The sequence below is a fragment of the Pteropus medius genome, unplaced genomic scaffold, assembly GCF_902729225.1.
Source record: "Pteropus medius unplaced genomic scaffold, Ma_sr-lr_union100, whole genome shotgun sequence".
Lineage (NCBI taxonomy): Eukaryota > Metazoa > Chordata > Mammalia > Chiroptera > Pteropodidae > Pteropus > Pteropus medius.
The window spans coordinates 10,110,700-10,125,046 of record NW_024349796.1 but is presented as its reverse complement, the minus strand read 5'-3'; positions in this window follow the sequence as shown (position 1 = coordinate 10,125,046).

The window sequence follows — 14,347 nt, the reverse complement described above, 5'->3', positions numbered from 1 at the left end:
AAAGTTAAATAGCTTAAGGTACTAAATTTCAAAAGCAAATTAAATTTATATGAAAAAATCTATATTCTTAAAGATAGTTTTTATATAAAAACAGCCAGATTTTGAAATACAAGAATGAATAAAGGGGATATAACTACATCTGACAAATTGAGACTATTAAATATTAGTTACATCCAGCATATCATGTACATACTAGTGGCAATTTAAAAAATTCTGTTGTCTAAATTGTCAGAAACTGCCTTCTGAATAATAATTATTGGAATCAGTATTACAGGACTTATCAGAGAACAAAATTTAGTAACAGATAAATGTTTAATGAACAGTTAACTCGTTTTAAATACTGAGCAAATAGTCATCTTCAGCTTAAACCTCTGCAAATCTCTAACTAAAAGATAATAAAGCATGTCAAATTTGTATCACTTTTGTGATGGAAGAATCATGTGAAGCTAGATTAAACTTTTGTTTACCTTATTAATATTACTAATGAGAAGGAAATACTTTTAATAGTTAATCACAGCAGTTTATATTGAAGTTGATGTTTCTTTCTTTAAATCAGAGTTGATCTCTTAAATAGCAGCAGCCATCAAAGATAGGTTGAAAAAGTAGTGATGCCATGAGTGGTTTTTCATATTTGTTCTGGCCTGTCTCTGCACGACTGTAATTGTTTTTTTGTCTTCAAACTAGTTAAACAAGGGACATGCTAAAAGGTCTGCATTTCGTGGATGGACGGAAGATACAAATGCAAACATAACCTACTAAAGTTCACTCTAAGAAGAAACTTGGATCATGAGGTTATTCCCCCCCTACTCCAGTTTTGTCACTATTCAAACATAATTAGTGTTACATTTTTAGGCAAAATATAAAGATAGTTATATACCGAAAATGTGAATGACCTGTCCTGGATCTCAAAGTTCTCAACTATGGAGAAATGTATTGTAAAACTGTGTGTGTGCTGAAGAGAAGGGGTGTTATACATACATAAACTATGTCCCCACTCAAAAACAAGAAAGGAGCTTAAAACACATATTTTAATTAAAAAAAAAAAGTTTTAAGATTTTTAAAAATACATAGCGTGACCCTTAAGAAATTGCTCAGGATTCTCCTTTTCTTAACTATTGAGATTGTTTCAATTCACAGAGAAGAATGAATTCATATCTCTTTGTTCCCATTTAAAAAACAAAAGTGCTTTTTTTGAGATAATTATGAATGACAGGTTGAAACTTTGAATAAGTACAAAAGAGTACATCTTACTAATCTGGAAAACACAGATTTTATCTTAATTGTTTATTCAAAAAATTTTTTCAATTAAAATTTATGTTTTTTTTTTTCACAACTCCATTTGGAGTGAAATTAGTAAAAGAACTAGAAAAAACTTTCTAGCTGTTGCTGTTAATTGGTAACTGACAAGTTCTTTTTATTCTATTCTTGAAACTTTAGTCTTCTGCCACATTATTCCATAGTATAATGTTGAAAACATATCTTACCACACTCATAAAATCTATTGTCTTTGTAGATTAGTGACAGATCTGAATGAATAATCAGAAATTTGATTACTATAAATTCAAGCAGAGCCATTCAATTTAAATGTTCTGAGTAAGATAGACTTGGACTATATATTAATGCTTAGTATTATATAATAAAATGCTGAGAAAAGCATAGGTTAATTATATTAAAAAACATTTTTTTATAATTTTACTGTATGATTTATTCAACTTTTAATGATTTTCTTCTGAAAATTTAGATTGCATTTATTATTATTAAAGATGTGACCGCTTCTGTAAAAGACTGTTCCACCATCTCTAGATATACATGTACAGGGCTGATATTTCAAACCTTCAGAAATGTTACCACACTAAAGACATGAAAGGCACTTAAATATATTGTCTATCCCAGGGATTTCCTGATTGGATTAACTTTTGTTCTATACTTACTTTAGCTACAATAAAAGGAGCTTCTGCACACAGTATTAAATTGTGTATCTAAAAGTATTTACAGAAGCTTGTATCTTAAATGTATATGCATGTTAAACATAATACAAGTTATAAAGAACACATTATATGCAACCTACAAATACATATGTGATTTTGTTAACATGTTACTGGAATGAACCCATGCTTCAATTTTTAAATATATTCTTTGATTTGACTTAATCACTTTTTTCCAACCTGGCTTATATTTGTATTCATCACCTGACATATTTTAAAGATGATATTTGTCAGTTGTAAGAGTGTTTAAGGAATCTATAAAGTAGCAGTGTGTTTATATACTGGCTAATAATTGACACTGAAAATCTAAAATGCATACTTACTCAAATTTGGTCTTCCCAAGGCTAGATTGTTTTTTAATAGTGCAGTGGTCTAGAGATCGCTTTTAAAATTAACAAAATGCAGGGCTCCAGAAAAGTTAATAAAAAATAGCTCAGTCCTGATGAGGTTGGCTGATATTCACAAAAATCAGGAAGAATAAGTCTATCTATAAGTATTCATTTACAATAAATCTATAATGGAATTTAAATGAAACACCATTATGAGACAATATTTCTTATATAGCAGAGAGCTACAATATATTTGAAGGTAATGTTAACATATTTATTAATTTAATCAATAAATGTGTATTTTATAGATTTAATTTTCTGGAACTATAACATGGTAGCTTCTTTATCAACTATTAAAAGAAATATGTTATGCTTTGGGTACTCTTAAAAGCATCCACATCTCAGTAAACTAGAATTCAGACATTAAAGAAATACTCTGAAAAAAATTAATTATAAGTAAAAAAAATAGGTCACTTTGAGGATATTATTTTTAATTCCGAACTTAATAAAAGTATTTTGAAAAATTATAATTGTGTTTAAGAAATAACAGTGTATACAGAAGAATGAGGATGTATAAAATTTCTTAATTTACTAGATTGCTTGTCATTTTTCCACAACTGAATTTACACTTTCTTGGTTAAAACTAAACATTGTAAAAATCAACACAACCATTTATTTCATGATAAAATACCTAGCAATCCACTTAGGTCATTAAAAATATATTAATTGTAACAATTTACCTTGGGGGGAAAAGAAATAGGTTAGAAAATCATACTTGGATTTACTTCAGTTATTAGAGCATCAACAAGTTAGTTGTTCATAATTTGTTACTTTGAATACAAAATTGAGAAATATCGCAGAACTGTTTGAATGACTACTTTATCGCAAACATTAAGTATAGAATTGTGGACTTATAGCTTCTGAAATATCTTTCGAGACTTTGAAACTGAATAGGTCTGCAAATGACTAACTTGATATAAATATTCTTAATAACTCATCAAATATGACTTGAAGTGATAGTAATAAAAGCTTTAAAATGTTATCAATGATATTTGAGAACCAGTGTAAAATGGTAAGAGTAGCTATTTGTTATCATTAAGAAGAAGAAAAGCTGAGCTAGATCTCCCAGGTGTAAATTCAGTAGAATGGCCATTAGCATTCATGATTGAATTTCATCTTCAGAGTATCTTTTCTAGATTCCAGAATAAACATTATTGAATTATTATCTTCATTCAAGAATCAAGATCATCTGTTAGCAGTCAATAATATTTGAACACAAATAATGTTTTTTGGTTTTGTTCTCATTTAGAACTTATAAATTATAAACTTTAAAATCATAAAACCAAATAGCAATGGGTGGAAAAACCGGTCAGAGTTACATTTCTAAATGTTTAAATGAAATTAATCAAGTAGTTGCTAAATTAAAACACCAAAAACCTGGATGTCGCCTAATTAATTCTAGTAAGCTGAATACAGTTTATAAAGGATGTTTGAAATTAGTTGTCTGTCTTTGAGTTTCTTCAGTTTAAAAGTGGTTACATGAAAATATTTTCATCTTTTCAATTAAAATGGCAGAGGTCATAATGTCAATATAAATCTGGTAAAAAAAAAAAATCAAACTTCCCTCTTACTAAATGGCACTGAGAAGTTGAGCAAGAACAACTGTTTTTGTAAAAGTGAATATTGTCCCAGAATGGCATTAAAGCCAAGATGAAAATACTGTAAATAAGAAATAATGTGCCATAAGGAGGTATTCCTTAAGGTATTTTTTTAGCAACACAATATCAAAACAAAAGAAATATCATTTAAACTCATTAGATACCATAACACCATAGACCAAGGATATCTGATACTAATATTTAACAAGAAAGTCAAATTTACTTCTTGCATATAGAACTTTGTCCAAAAAGATGAAAATAATCAAACGTAAATGGTATCTTTTTCATAATACATTGTTTTCATAATGTTTGTCTTTTTAAAGCATCCTCACCTCATGTCATGTTATCTACAAGAACATTATAAAGTAGATATTGTTTTTCCTACATGGAAGATGAGGAAAATAAATGGAAAGTGGTCAAGATATCTCACCAGGACCACATTAACGAGGCAGAACTAGAACTGAAACTGGAGAAGGGGTCCCAGATCCATCTCACTCTACTTTTCACAACAACCCACTAAAAGAATGTAAAGAGAAAAATATCAACAAACTTGGAAGAATACTCCATTAATCATAAGTCATAATCAATATCCTTATGATATTTTAGATAGATAAATTCATAATAAACTTACACAGATTGGTGGTTCATTTCTGTTTGCATAGGAACTTTTAATACTAATATCCAGTTTTCTAAATGACTAAATTTTTTGATGTTTATTATGGTCAGTAACTGATCATTTTAGAGATAATAAGAAAAAATGAAAAGTAACAGCAAATATAGGTAACTGAAACACAGGTTGATAACAAAGTATCAAAGTTTTGAAATCCTACCAGTTGAGTTCTTTGCATTTGTGGAGAGAAACACGCAAAGGCACTCTTCTGAAAAGAAATTCCATTTTTATTTAAAGAACAGACAAATCTAAGGGTAAGGCTAATTTTATATATGCATATGTGTATACAATACACACACAGGCACAGATGTGCACGTGCACACGTACACGCACACACTCTTTTAGACTCTCAATGGTTTCTTCCAACTCAGGTTTGATTTACCTAACTGTAACACATCAATCCTTTTTCATGAAGAAGATTAAAATGTACTGTGTTTTATAAAAATTTGCATTGCCATTATAATGTTGACTTTACTAAGAGAAAATATTTCATAAGAAGCTAGAATCATGTATTTTCTTATTAAATGATAAATTAAATCAATCATATATGGCATCACGTCTATGTCACTTGGAAAATATTATTAAAGCAATTTAGGTTTAAAATAAATACCTTCTCTGCTTACCTAAAATGCACATGCACACACATGAACACACATGTGTGCACGCACGTGCGCGCGCGCGCACACACACACACACACACACACACAATGAGCCTGTTCACTACAAAACTTCAGAGGAGAAAATGCACAAGAACTGAGGAATTGGAATTCATTGATGAATTACTTCTCCCAGTGGAGTAAAAACTATCTCTTGGATCAATTTGAGAAAAGCACTAAAACTTTGCCATTTTATCACGCAAACTTGCAATTATCTTTCATATTTCCAAGATGTTATCAGTGAACCTTACAAGGAAAAACATTATTGATCAGGGATCCACAATCAATAAATGTAAGGACTAAAAATATTCCCAGAGAAGATCTTAAAAATACAATTTGTTAGAGAAAATATTACAAATAAAAGGAATAGTTTTAAGGTTCTATCTTATTGATATATCTGGCTTCACTGTGTGGGGAATTCAGACTCCTTCAACATGTAAGCACAACATAACAAAACAATAATAATAACAACATTCATTAAAATGGTCAAAATCTATTTTATCATTTCAATTTTGTTGTTGTTAAAGCTGATAGTGGAAGAAATCTTTGACTACTGAAATTATACATCTATAAAACTTGAAATTTAAAAAGCATATTTTATGGGAGAATTCCCATTATTTTTCAAATGTGTTCAGATTTTATTCTTTAGTTTCCAACTGATGTGCTAAGCCCAGAGATTTCTGTACAGGGATCATATATAATATAGCCTAGAGCAAACTCTTCTCATTCTATTTGATAACCCAACCAACTATCACTCCAAAGGGTTTATTTTCAATTGAAAAAATAACATAAAGTGCCTATTCTTATGAAGTAGTCACAATTAAACTGCTAGTTCAAGATGCTCTTAATAGTGCTCCAAGTGTCCTTTATATATTAAGGTCTATGACCTTAACAACAAACATTTTTTAAGGCATTTTTGCAAATGCTATCCCACATATCTCACTGGGGTTATGTACCCTTCCCTCCAACTCTGTCCTCTCATTTCCTTCTCTCCTCTTGTCCCAATTTATGATTTTTGTAACACTGTTAAACCTTCAAATGAATGCAAGTTGAACAGTTAAATGAATGTATATTAAACATGTCCATGGAGCTAAAATGGTTCACGAATGTGAATATTAAGAAGTTATGCATCATAGCAGAACCATCTGAAAATGCATATATTCCACTTCTTGAAACAGAGAAAAAAAATGCCACCAGATGGGTCAAACACAGGTCACATGGTTGTCAATAAAACACAGGCATTCAGTCCTTACCTGCTTAACTGCATGATGACAAACAAATCTAAATATCACGTCAAAGAGAAAGTTCCCCAAATCTGAATCATCTGCCTTCAAAGCTACTGTGACAGTTTTATGCCCTCGTGTTTTCTTCTTTGCTCACATACATCTGACTGCCTAGGGTACGTGTAAGTAATAATAAGGTTATTTAGCAACCCTAGTCACTTCTCGCTCTGACGAGCCTTTGGCTGGAGGCTCAGGCAGCTGGAAAGAGGCGTCTCATCCCTGGAGGTGGAGTCTCCCTGTGTTTCCAGCCAGGTTCCCTCTAGAAGGAGGTCTCTGCTGATCACGTTCTCGACCCGGTGAAAGTAAAACGCTCTCTGGCCAAACTCTTGGGGACTAGAACAACCATCAGAGCCTTAAACTGTGCCACTGCCGGGCTGCAGAGCCAGCAGTAACGGCCACCAAGAGGCACCACCCCCTCTCGGCAGACACGGCAGGAGAGGGCTCCCAGCCTCACAGCCTCCTACGTCCCGCCCCACCTCCAGAAAAGGGGAAAAATAAAAGCCCAACTGGAAAGTGGGTGTCATATAAGCTCAAGGGCTCCCATCCCTCACTCTTCACTTTGAACTTCAGTCTTTGATCCCAAGCCCCAGCTCCAAGTTGAAGTCTAACTCCCCCGCACCCACCCTGCTCCACCGCCTTCCACGTTCCTGCGAGTTGGAGAAAGGAGGGAGGGAGGGCTGGTCAGCAATACTTGAGCCCAGAGCCTGAGAAGTCAGTTAGCCATCCTCAGCCCAGGCAAGCAGTCGGAGGAAGACGGCGGCCAGGGTCTGATAAAGCAGGCATGCCAGGGGGCCCTCGCCCATTAGTCTTAGTTATAGCTCATTAAAAATAAAAAATAATACATACATACATACATACATACATACATACATACATACATACATACATACGAACGGCCGTAGAAGGGCCTTGACAGGATCTTCTCCAGCTCCCAAGTGTGTCCTCTGGCGCAGAGAAGAGGTCTGGCTCAAGTTCGGCCAGAGGAAGACTGGAAATGGAGCGTGAAGCGAGCCTGGAACCCCGCGCGCGCCCGGCGCTCCAGGGCTGCGAAGGCGCAGGGGCTGAGTGCGGAGCCTGCGCGGGCGGGTCACCGTGCGGGCACCGTCCCTTCCCGCGTGGGTCACCCGCACACCCAGCACCAAGCCCGGGGCCGGCCGGTCACCCGGGCACCTGGTCCTCCGCGCGCCCCGCGCCCAGGTGGCTCAGGCGCTGCCAGGAGCTGCGAGTCTCTCCAGGCGGTCGCCTGTTGATAGCCCTCCCTCCGGCTGCAGCGTCTTCGCTGCGGGAGCCTCTTTGCCTCCCCTCGCCAGGCTCAAGAGTCAGGTTATAAGACAGCAAAACGCGCTTACCTAAACCCCGTACGCCCCGAGCCTCACTGGAGAAGACTGGCTGACGAGGAAAAGGTCGGACTGCACCGAAAGTTTTTTTTTTCCCTCCCCCCCTCCACCCCTGCGCAACAGCAGCAGTCCCCCAAAGAGGACGTTCGAATGGGTGAATTACGCTAAGCCCTGGTTTCTTCAGCGAAGTCGCGGACGCTGATGGCACTTGTCAGACTGGACGACCAGATAGGGAAGGAGACCAGATAGAAACTGGTGACGGGTGAGGGGCGCCAAGCAGTACGGACCACAGTCTCAGCCCTGTTCTCTTGGTGGGAGCCAAGCGAGGGGGGGTGCCCATGGATGCTGAGACTGGGGGATGGGGTGACGCTGCAGCTGGAGTACTTTTATGTCTGGAAGCTAAGAGGGCTTTTGAATTTAAAAAGCGTTACTGGGGTTGTCGAGACAGCCATCAACGTTGAAGGGAATAGTTCTGAGATTTTAAAATTAAAAAAAAGAAAGGAAGAAAGAAAAAAAAGAAGAAGAAAAAGCTTAAACAATAGATTCTCACCTCCATCCATCCCAATAACGAGAAATGTTGCAGAAACCAGAAACTTGTTCTTATGGGGTGGGGTGGGGGGGTGTCACAGAGAAAACCCCCGAAACCTCAGTATGCATGAGAGATGAGTGACATATACTGTCCTGGCATTTAATAAATACCATGCCTTTAGCAGTATGTGAAGTAAAGGCTAAGCTTGAAGTGTCTCTCAACACACCTATACTTAAAGGGGAAGTGATAATCCTGTCAGTTAAGCTCACACACACACACACACAAAAATGTTCATAAAAGCAAAAGTCACTGAAATGTTAAAAATTGAGTCTAGGGGTTGAACAAGTGTGGGATGAAGCAATTCCAGTTTCCATGTAAAAGCTGGCCCTAAATTACAGTTTATTAGAACTGAGACAATTGGTGCCTTCTTCTGAGTCCCCTTCCTCTGAAACGAACACTCCAATGAACTGTTCACCAGCTAAACTCACCTAATCGGAAATGTACGCTCAAACATGATGCCTGAATGGAAATACAATGCCCCAAAGAATGTGTTCATGTGTGATCTGGGATGTGGTCAGGAAAAAAAAATAAAATGGTGCACTGAAAACTCACACTCCTTATCATGCAGTGGCTTTAAGTGCCTACTGTCCTGCTAAACCCATAAAATTCACTTTTCCCAAGTCCTCCCTCAGTCACGAAATTGCTTGCAATGAACAAACACTGACCTGAACAACCTTCTGATGATCAGGGACTAGTGAACTTTCTCAGACCTTGCAGTTGTCAGAAGGTCACTTTAAACTCACTCTTAGATAAACATACAATTTGACCTTTCAAGTGGTACAACAATGTGTGCCAAGAAGCATTAATGGAAGGGGGAGGGGTAGTTAATGTTTCCTATAACATGTAATATAAATGAAGACAGAAATAAAGAATGAAAAAGATGACTGAGTAATTCTTTACATGGGCTATATCTTAGTAACATGATTGCAACTAACATACTAATTAAAAGATGGTCACATAGGTCTTTGAGTTCTGAAAGTCACAAAAATGTAAAAATGGCATTTTTAAAACAAAGATAGCTTATTAAACACAACAGCAGCAATGTTTCTAATAACATATAAAGAGATTAACTTACCAGAGGAAATTTCAGGAAGCAAGGTGACAGTGAGAAAAATACATCCAGAATTCAAACAGATACTCCATGATCTCCCAAATGAAGGTAAAGTGATGTGCTGCAGGGTGGTGGAACTTTGAAATAATCAGCAGTTCCTGGTGGCAGGTAACCAAGTGAAAACCAGTTACATGGAGCGACAACAACCTCCAAGGAAAGGGAGCAAAATGTGAAAGAGGTGGCTTTTATTTTTTTTGGAGGGGTGGATGGGGGCTTCTATGGGATGATCCTTAGGCTGACAAAGTGAAAATTTATGGACTGTTCATCCCCATACAGTGGGGAAAAACAGAAGTCGTGTAACACCAGAGACAGGTGGAATGCAGATAAATCTGCAAAGAGGAGTAAAAAGATGTGCTGAAGGCAAGAAGATGAAGAGAGAACTAGTGAGCAAGGCTGTAGTCATCCTGATAGAGCAGCGAGAGCGACTGAGGCTGCGGGAAGGGTCCAATGAGAATTCAAGAGGGACCCGCTTCGGAAATGCTGCTCTGATCTTCCCACTTTCAGTTCCTTAAGAGTCACTTGCGTCGGGGATATTATGATTAGGATTAATAGTATTCCATCAGTGCATTTCACTATGGGTTTTCCTTGAACCTGCTCACTCGCAGCAATTGCGGGAGGCCTAATGAGGAAGCCCAAGACAGCCGGTCCCCCATCCAAACCACTGTGGTCACTTTAGGAGACCAAATCGTCAGCGATTTGCATGGGGGGAGGGGGGGACGGATAAAATCGAAGGGCTGAAGATGCGGCTAAGGCCGAGTCGCCGGGCGCTTTCGGGGACGCTGCGCCTGGAGGCTCAGGCAATGGGGGTAACCAGCGCTGCTGCGGCGGGAGCTCTCCCGGGTCCTGCTTCCCAGCGAATCCTACTGCCTCAGACCCAAGGCAACTGACTTCCATTGGCAGCCGCAGTTCCAGACGCCTAGCTTTAGAAACTAAAGCTCTGGGGTTTCTGGGGACCATCCCTGGGGGAGCGGGTGACAGGCTGTGAGGCTCCCGCGTCTCCGCTGATGCCTGCACAGTGACCGAGGGAGAGTGTGCTAGAAATGGCTTTGCTGCAGAATGCCTTCTTTTGCCATTTTCATATCTCGATACTGCACAAAGGATCGCCTGATTGATCGGGTAAGATTAGCTTTATTCCCTCTCCTCTTTCCTCTCCATGGGGGGGGGGAGGGCAGGGTGGTGGGTGGTGGTGGTGTGGTGTGTGTGTGTGTGTGTGTGTGTGCTCCCTCGTGTCTCTCGCTCTATTAGGAACTTCCCATTCCTTTTTTGAAACCTACGTCCCCTGGGAAATTGCTTGTGTGACTGAGGGGCTGGTAATTCTCTCCGTGAATGATTTATTTCTATTTAGGCTATGAAGTGAATCTCCCCACTCCCTTACCCCGTTTAGGGGCGATCTCTCCTTCCCTCCCATGGGCTCACTCCCGGGTCTGGGATCCGGATAAAGAGGCTGTAGGAATCTTTTGCCCTCCCGTTCTTTCTCTGAACCCCGAAGCTTAAGCATTATCCGTCTCTCTCTCTTTTTTAGAAACAGGAGGAAAGGTACAGTGGAAATTGATTTCTTGCACAAACTGAGGCGGCAAATGATAGAATAAACATTTGCCCTGGATAAAAATGTTCTTGGTAAGTAATCTTATTTTCTGTGGTTGAAAAGGAAATAAATTGCTTCTCACTGCCCCACGCCCCACCCCCCACCCCATTCATTTATTCGCTCTCTATATGTAAATCACGAGCTGGGTCAGTGGAAATGTTTCTTTTCCTCCTTCCTACAACAGTAGCTCACAAGGATGAATTTGAGTAGGGGACTTTAAGGAGGTGATATGAAGGCTAAATTTAAGGTCCTTCATTCCCTATGTTCAAAACCCAAACCCTAGTAAAGCTAATTCCTGCTTGCTTACTAAACTGAAACATCTCCCTCATTTCTCACTGATCCTCTTTCCTTTCTGGAAATAAGTTTCCAGTAGTAAACCCTATGTCTATGCTTTTGGTATATCTTGGTCATGTTCTAATAATACTTCTTCCGTTCCAGGAATAGGAATGCATATATGTATTTTTTTATTTTTATTTTTTCATTTACCAGGTAAGTTTAAGGCATAAGTAAGCCCCCTACTACTGTATCTGTCTTGGTTCCAATGCTTGTGCAGATTAGTAGCCTCTAAAATAGTGATCTGCATGTTGTGATGACACCTATAAATTCATAAAGCCCCCTGGCTTCCATGAGTCTGTAGCACCCCCACCTGTGCATAAAATCCCAGAAGAGAGATAGCTAAGTGGCATGTTACAACACCAAGGCAAACTGCACGCGTGTAAGTGTCTATCTATCATCCTCATTACTATCAAAATCAGGGGGAAAATTCAGTAAGTACCTGTCTGTGTAACTTTTTTTCTTTCTCTCCTTAGGCTGCATTCCAGCCCTAATGATGTCCTAAAGCAGAAGTTTTTCTTCCATCATCTCATTTTACCAAAAGGATGATTTCTACATATGTTTCTGTATTTTACAGAGCCTGACAAATGTTGCTGCGAGACCCTAGATCCACATGAGGATGGATAGCCTGAATCGCGTCTATCACAGATACAACCTAACAGTTGTGATGTACAGAGAGCACATTTTTCATATAAAATCTCAATATGCTGCCCAAACCTACCTGCCTAATTTACTATTCAAAGAAATAGATTTTGTTGAGGATCCAACTTGACTTACATTACAAAATGTAACATTAAAAGTTTTATTTTTATATCAAATAAATATAAGGTTGCTGTTCTTTAAAATTTTTGGAGAAAAAGGTACAGTATAAAAAAATAATTGTGTGACCCATGGTTCTTCAACTTTAAAACAGGTTCACAGCACTTCAAGTTTATTAAACAATTTAAGTATCTAAGCATTCTATTAAATTATATGATTACATTTGAGCAATCTCAAAATAGGGCCATAGGCTTTATATTGCCTAGCTGGCTTTCGCCTTAAGTACAAATCTGGTTTGTACTAGAACTTTCTCAGAAGTCATACATTTTAATTTTATATTGAACATATACTTTTCTGGATTATCTCAATATACATCTAGAGTTGGTATTTTAGCACATTTTGTATTACTGGTAATGTTTTTGTTTGCTATCCCGGCCCCTTTTTTTTTAAGTATAAGGATACCATCTAATATATTTCTGATCTATTAATCCACTTAAATTTCCAATTTAAGCTATGTTCAAGATTTATTAGAGAAATTATGAAGCAACATGCTTATGAAGCAAAATTCAATGTACTTCAGATTATTTTAACCTTAAATCAAATTTATATCAAAATGAGTCATGACAGATAAATTCAAACAGTTCCTTGCATACAAGAGTCATATATGACACACAGTTATGCATATATAATTGCCCTCATTCAAATATTTAAATTTATTCATTTTAAGTATCTTTGCTACATGCATATTTTGGTTTTAGAGCATTCTCTTTAAAAGTGTCTAAAGTTTCTTAAATAGCTAAGTGTACAAGTATCTTCACACCTTACTCCATAAGATCTATATATACTGCTAAATAAACCGAGCCGATATATTCGAATCTCAAAAAAGGTACGTTGGAACTTGAAGGCACTTTCAAGATCATGTACTCTAACTCTTTTATAATGAAGAAACAGAACCAGAGAGGTTAAGCGATTAGTGAAATCATACACTGAGTAGAACGGCAAGGAACTTAAAATGCAGCGTTCAGTTCTTAGCTAATATTCATTCCAAATTAATTGTATTACTCGCTGCTAAAACAGATAGTGAGATTGGGACAGGGAATAAATGAAAGAAAGAGCAATTAGTAAAAAGATGGATAAACTGCAGCCTTCTTAGAGTTCATTTTGTTGATAACTAATACTCTTCATGATAGAATGTTTATTTCTCTGCTAGTTTTATCTTAACCTCCTTAGTCCATCCCCACCCTCAATGATTGGGGAACGTTTCATGACATAATTTTACTTTCTCAGGGTAGAGTGTCTGTTCTTTTAGTACATGCATTGGATTGGTGCTGTCCAAAACATAGATAGAAACTTTTGGTCTAAGCTGACCCATTTGCCTCATCCTATTGACTATTTCTGCCCCCATACAAAATGACCTTAAACTAGATAATTCCAACCACCTGCAGTATCATACACCATCATTTTACCTCCATGTTCTACTTTTTAAATTCCCTACCAGTATAAAACCAAATAAATAAAAAAACAGGATTATAGTCAGCAGAAAGCCATCATCTGAAAATCAGATTAATTAGACCCTGGCTTATATCCGACAACACACATATACACTACAAAATAAATGTGGACACTAAGACAATGCACTGTGATGAAAACATTATGCAAAAAAAAGTAAGCCCATGCTTCTTTGAAAAATGGCTTTCTTGATTAGGAGAAAAGCTTTAAGACTTCAACTATTTAGAAATGTTCAATTTTCTGGAATGGTTGAAGCCATATTACTCTTCTTCATTCATTCATATACATCAGTATTTGAGTATTACATGCAAGCTATTTTTTTTCAATATGACAAACCAAAAGATAAATATTAACACTACAATACATTGGCAGTTACTATTACTTCAAAGGGATTGGCAGTTATCATTACTTTCTGGAATAAAAAAAGATAAGAATAGAATCAAATCTAAATATATTTAGATTTGAATTAAATATATTTAAATTTAAATTTCTTTAAATATATAAAAATATATTTATATTTAAATTAAATATATTTGAGTGCTT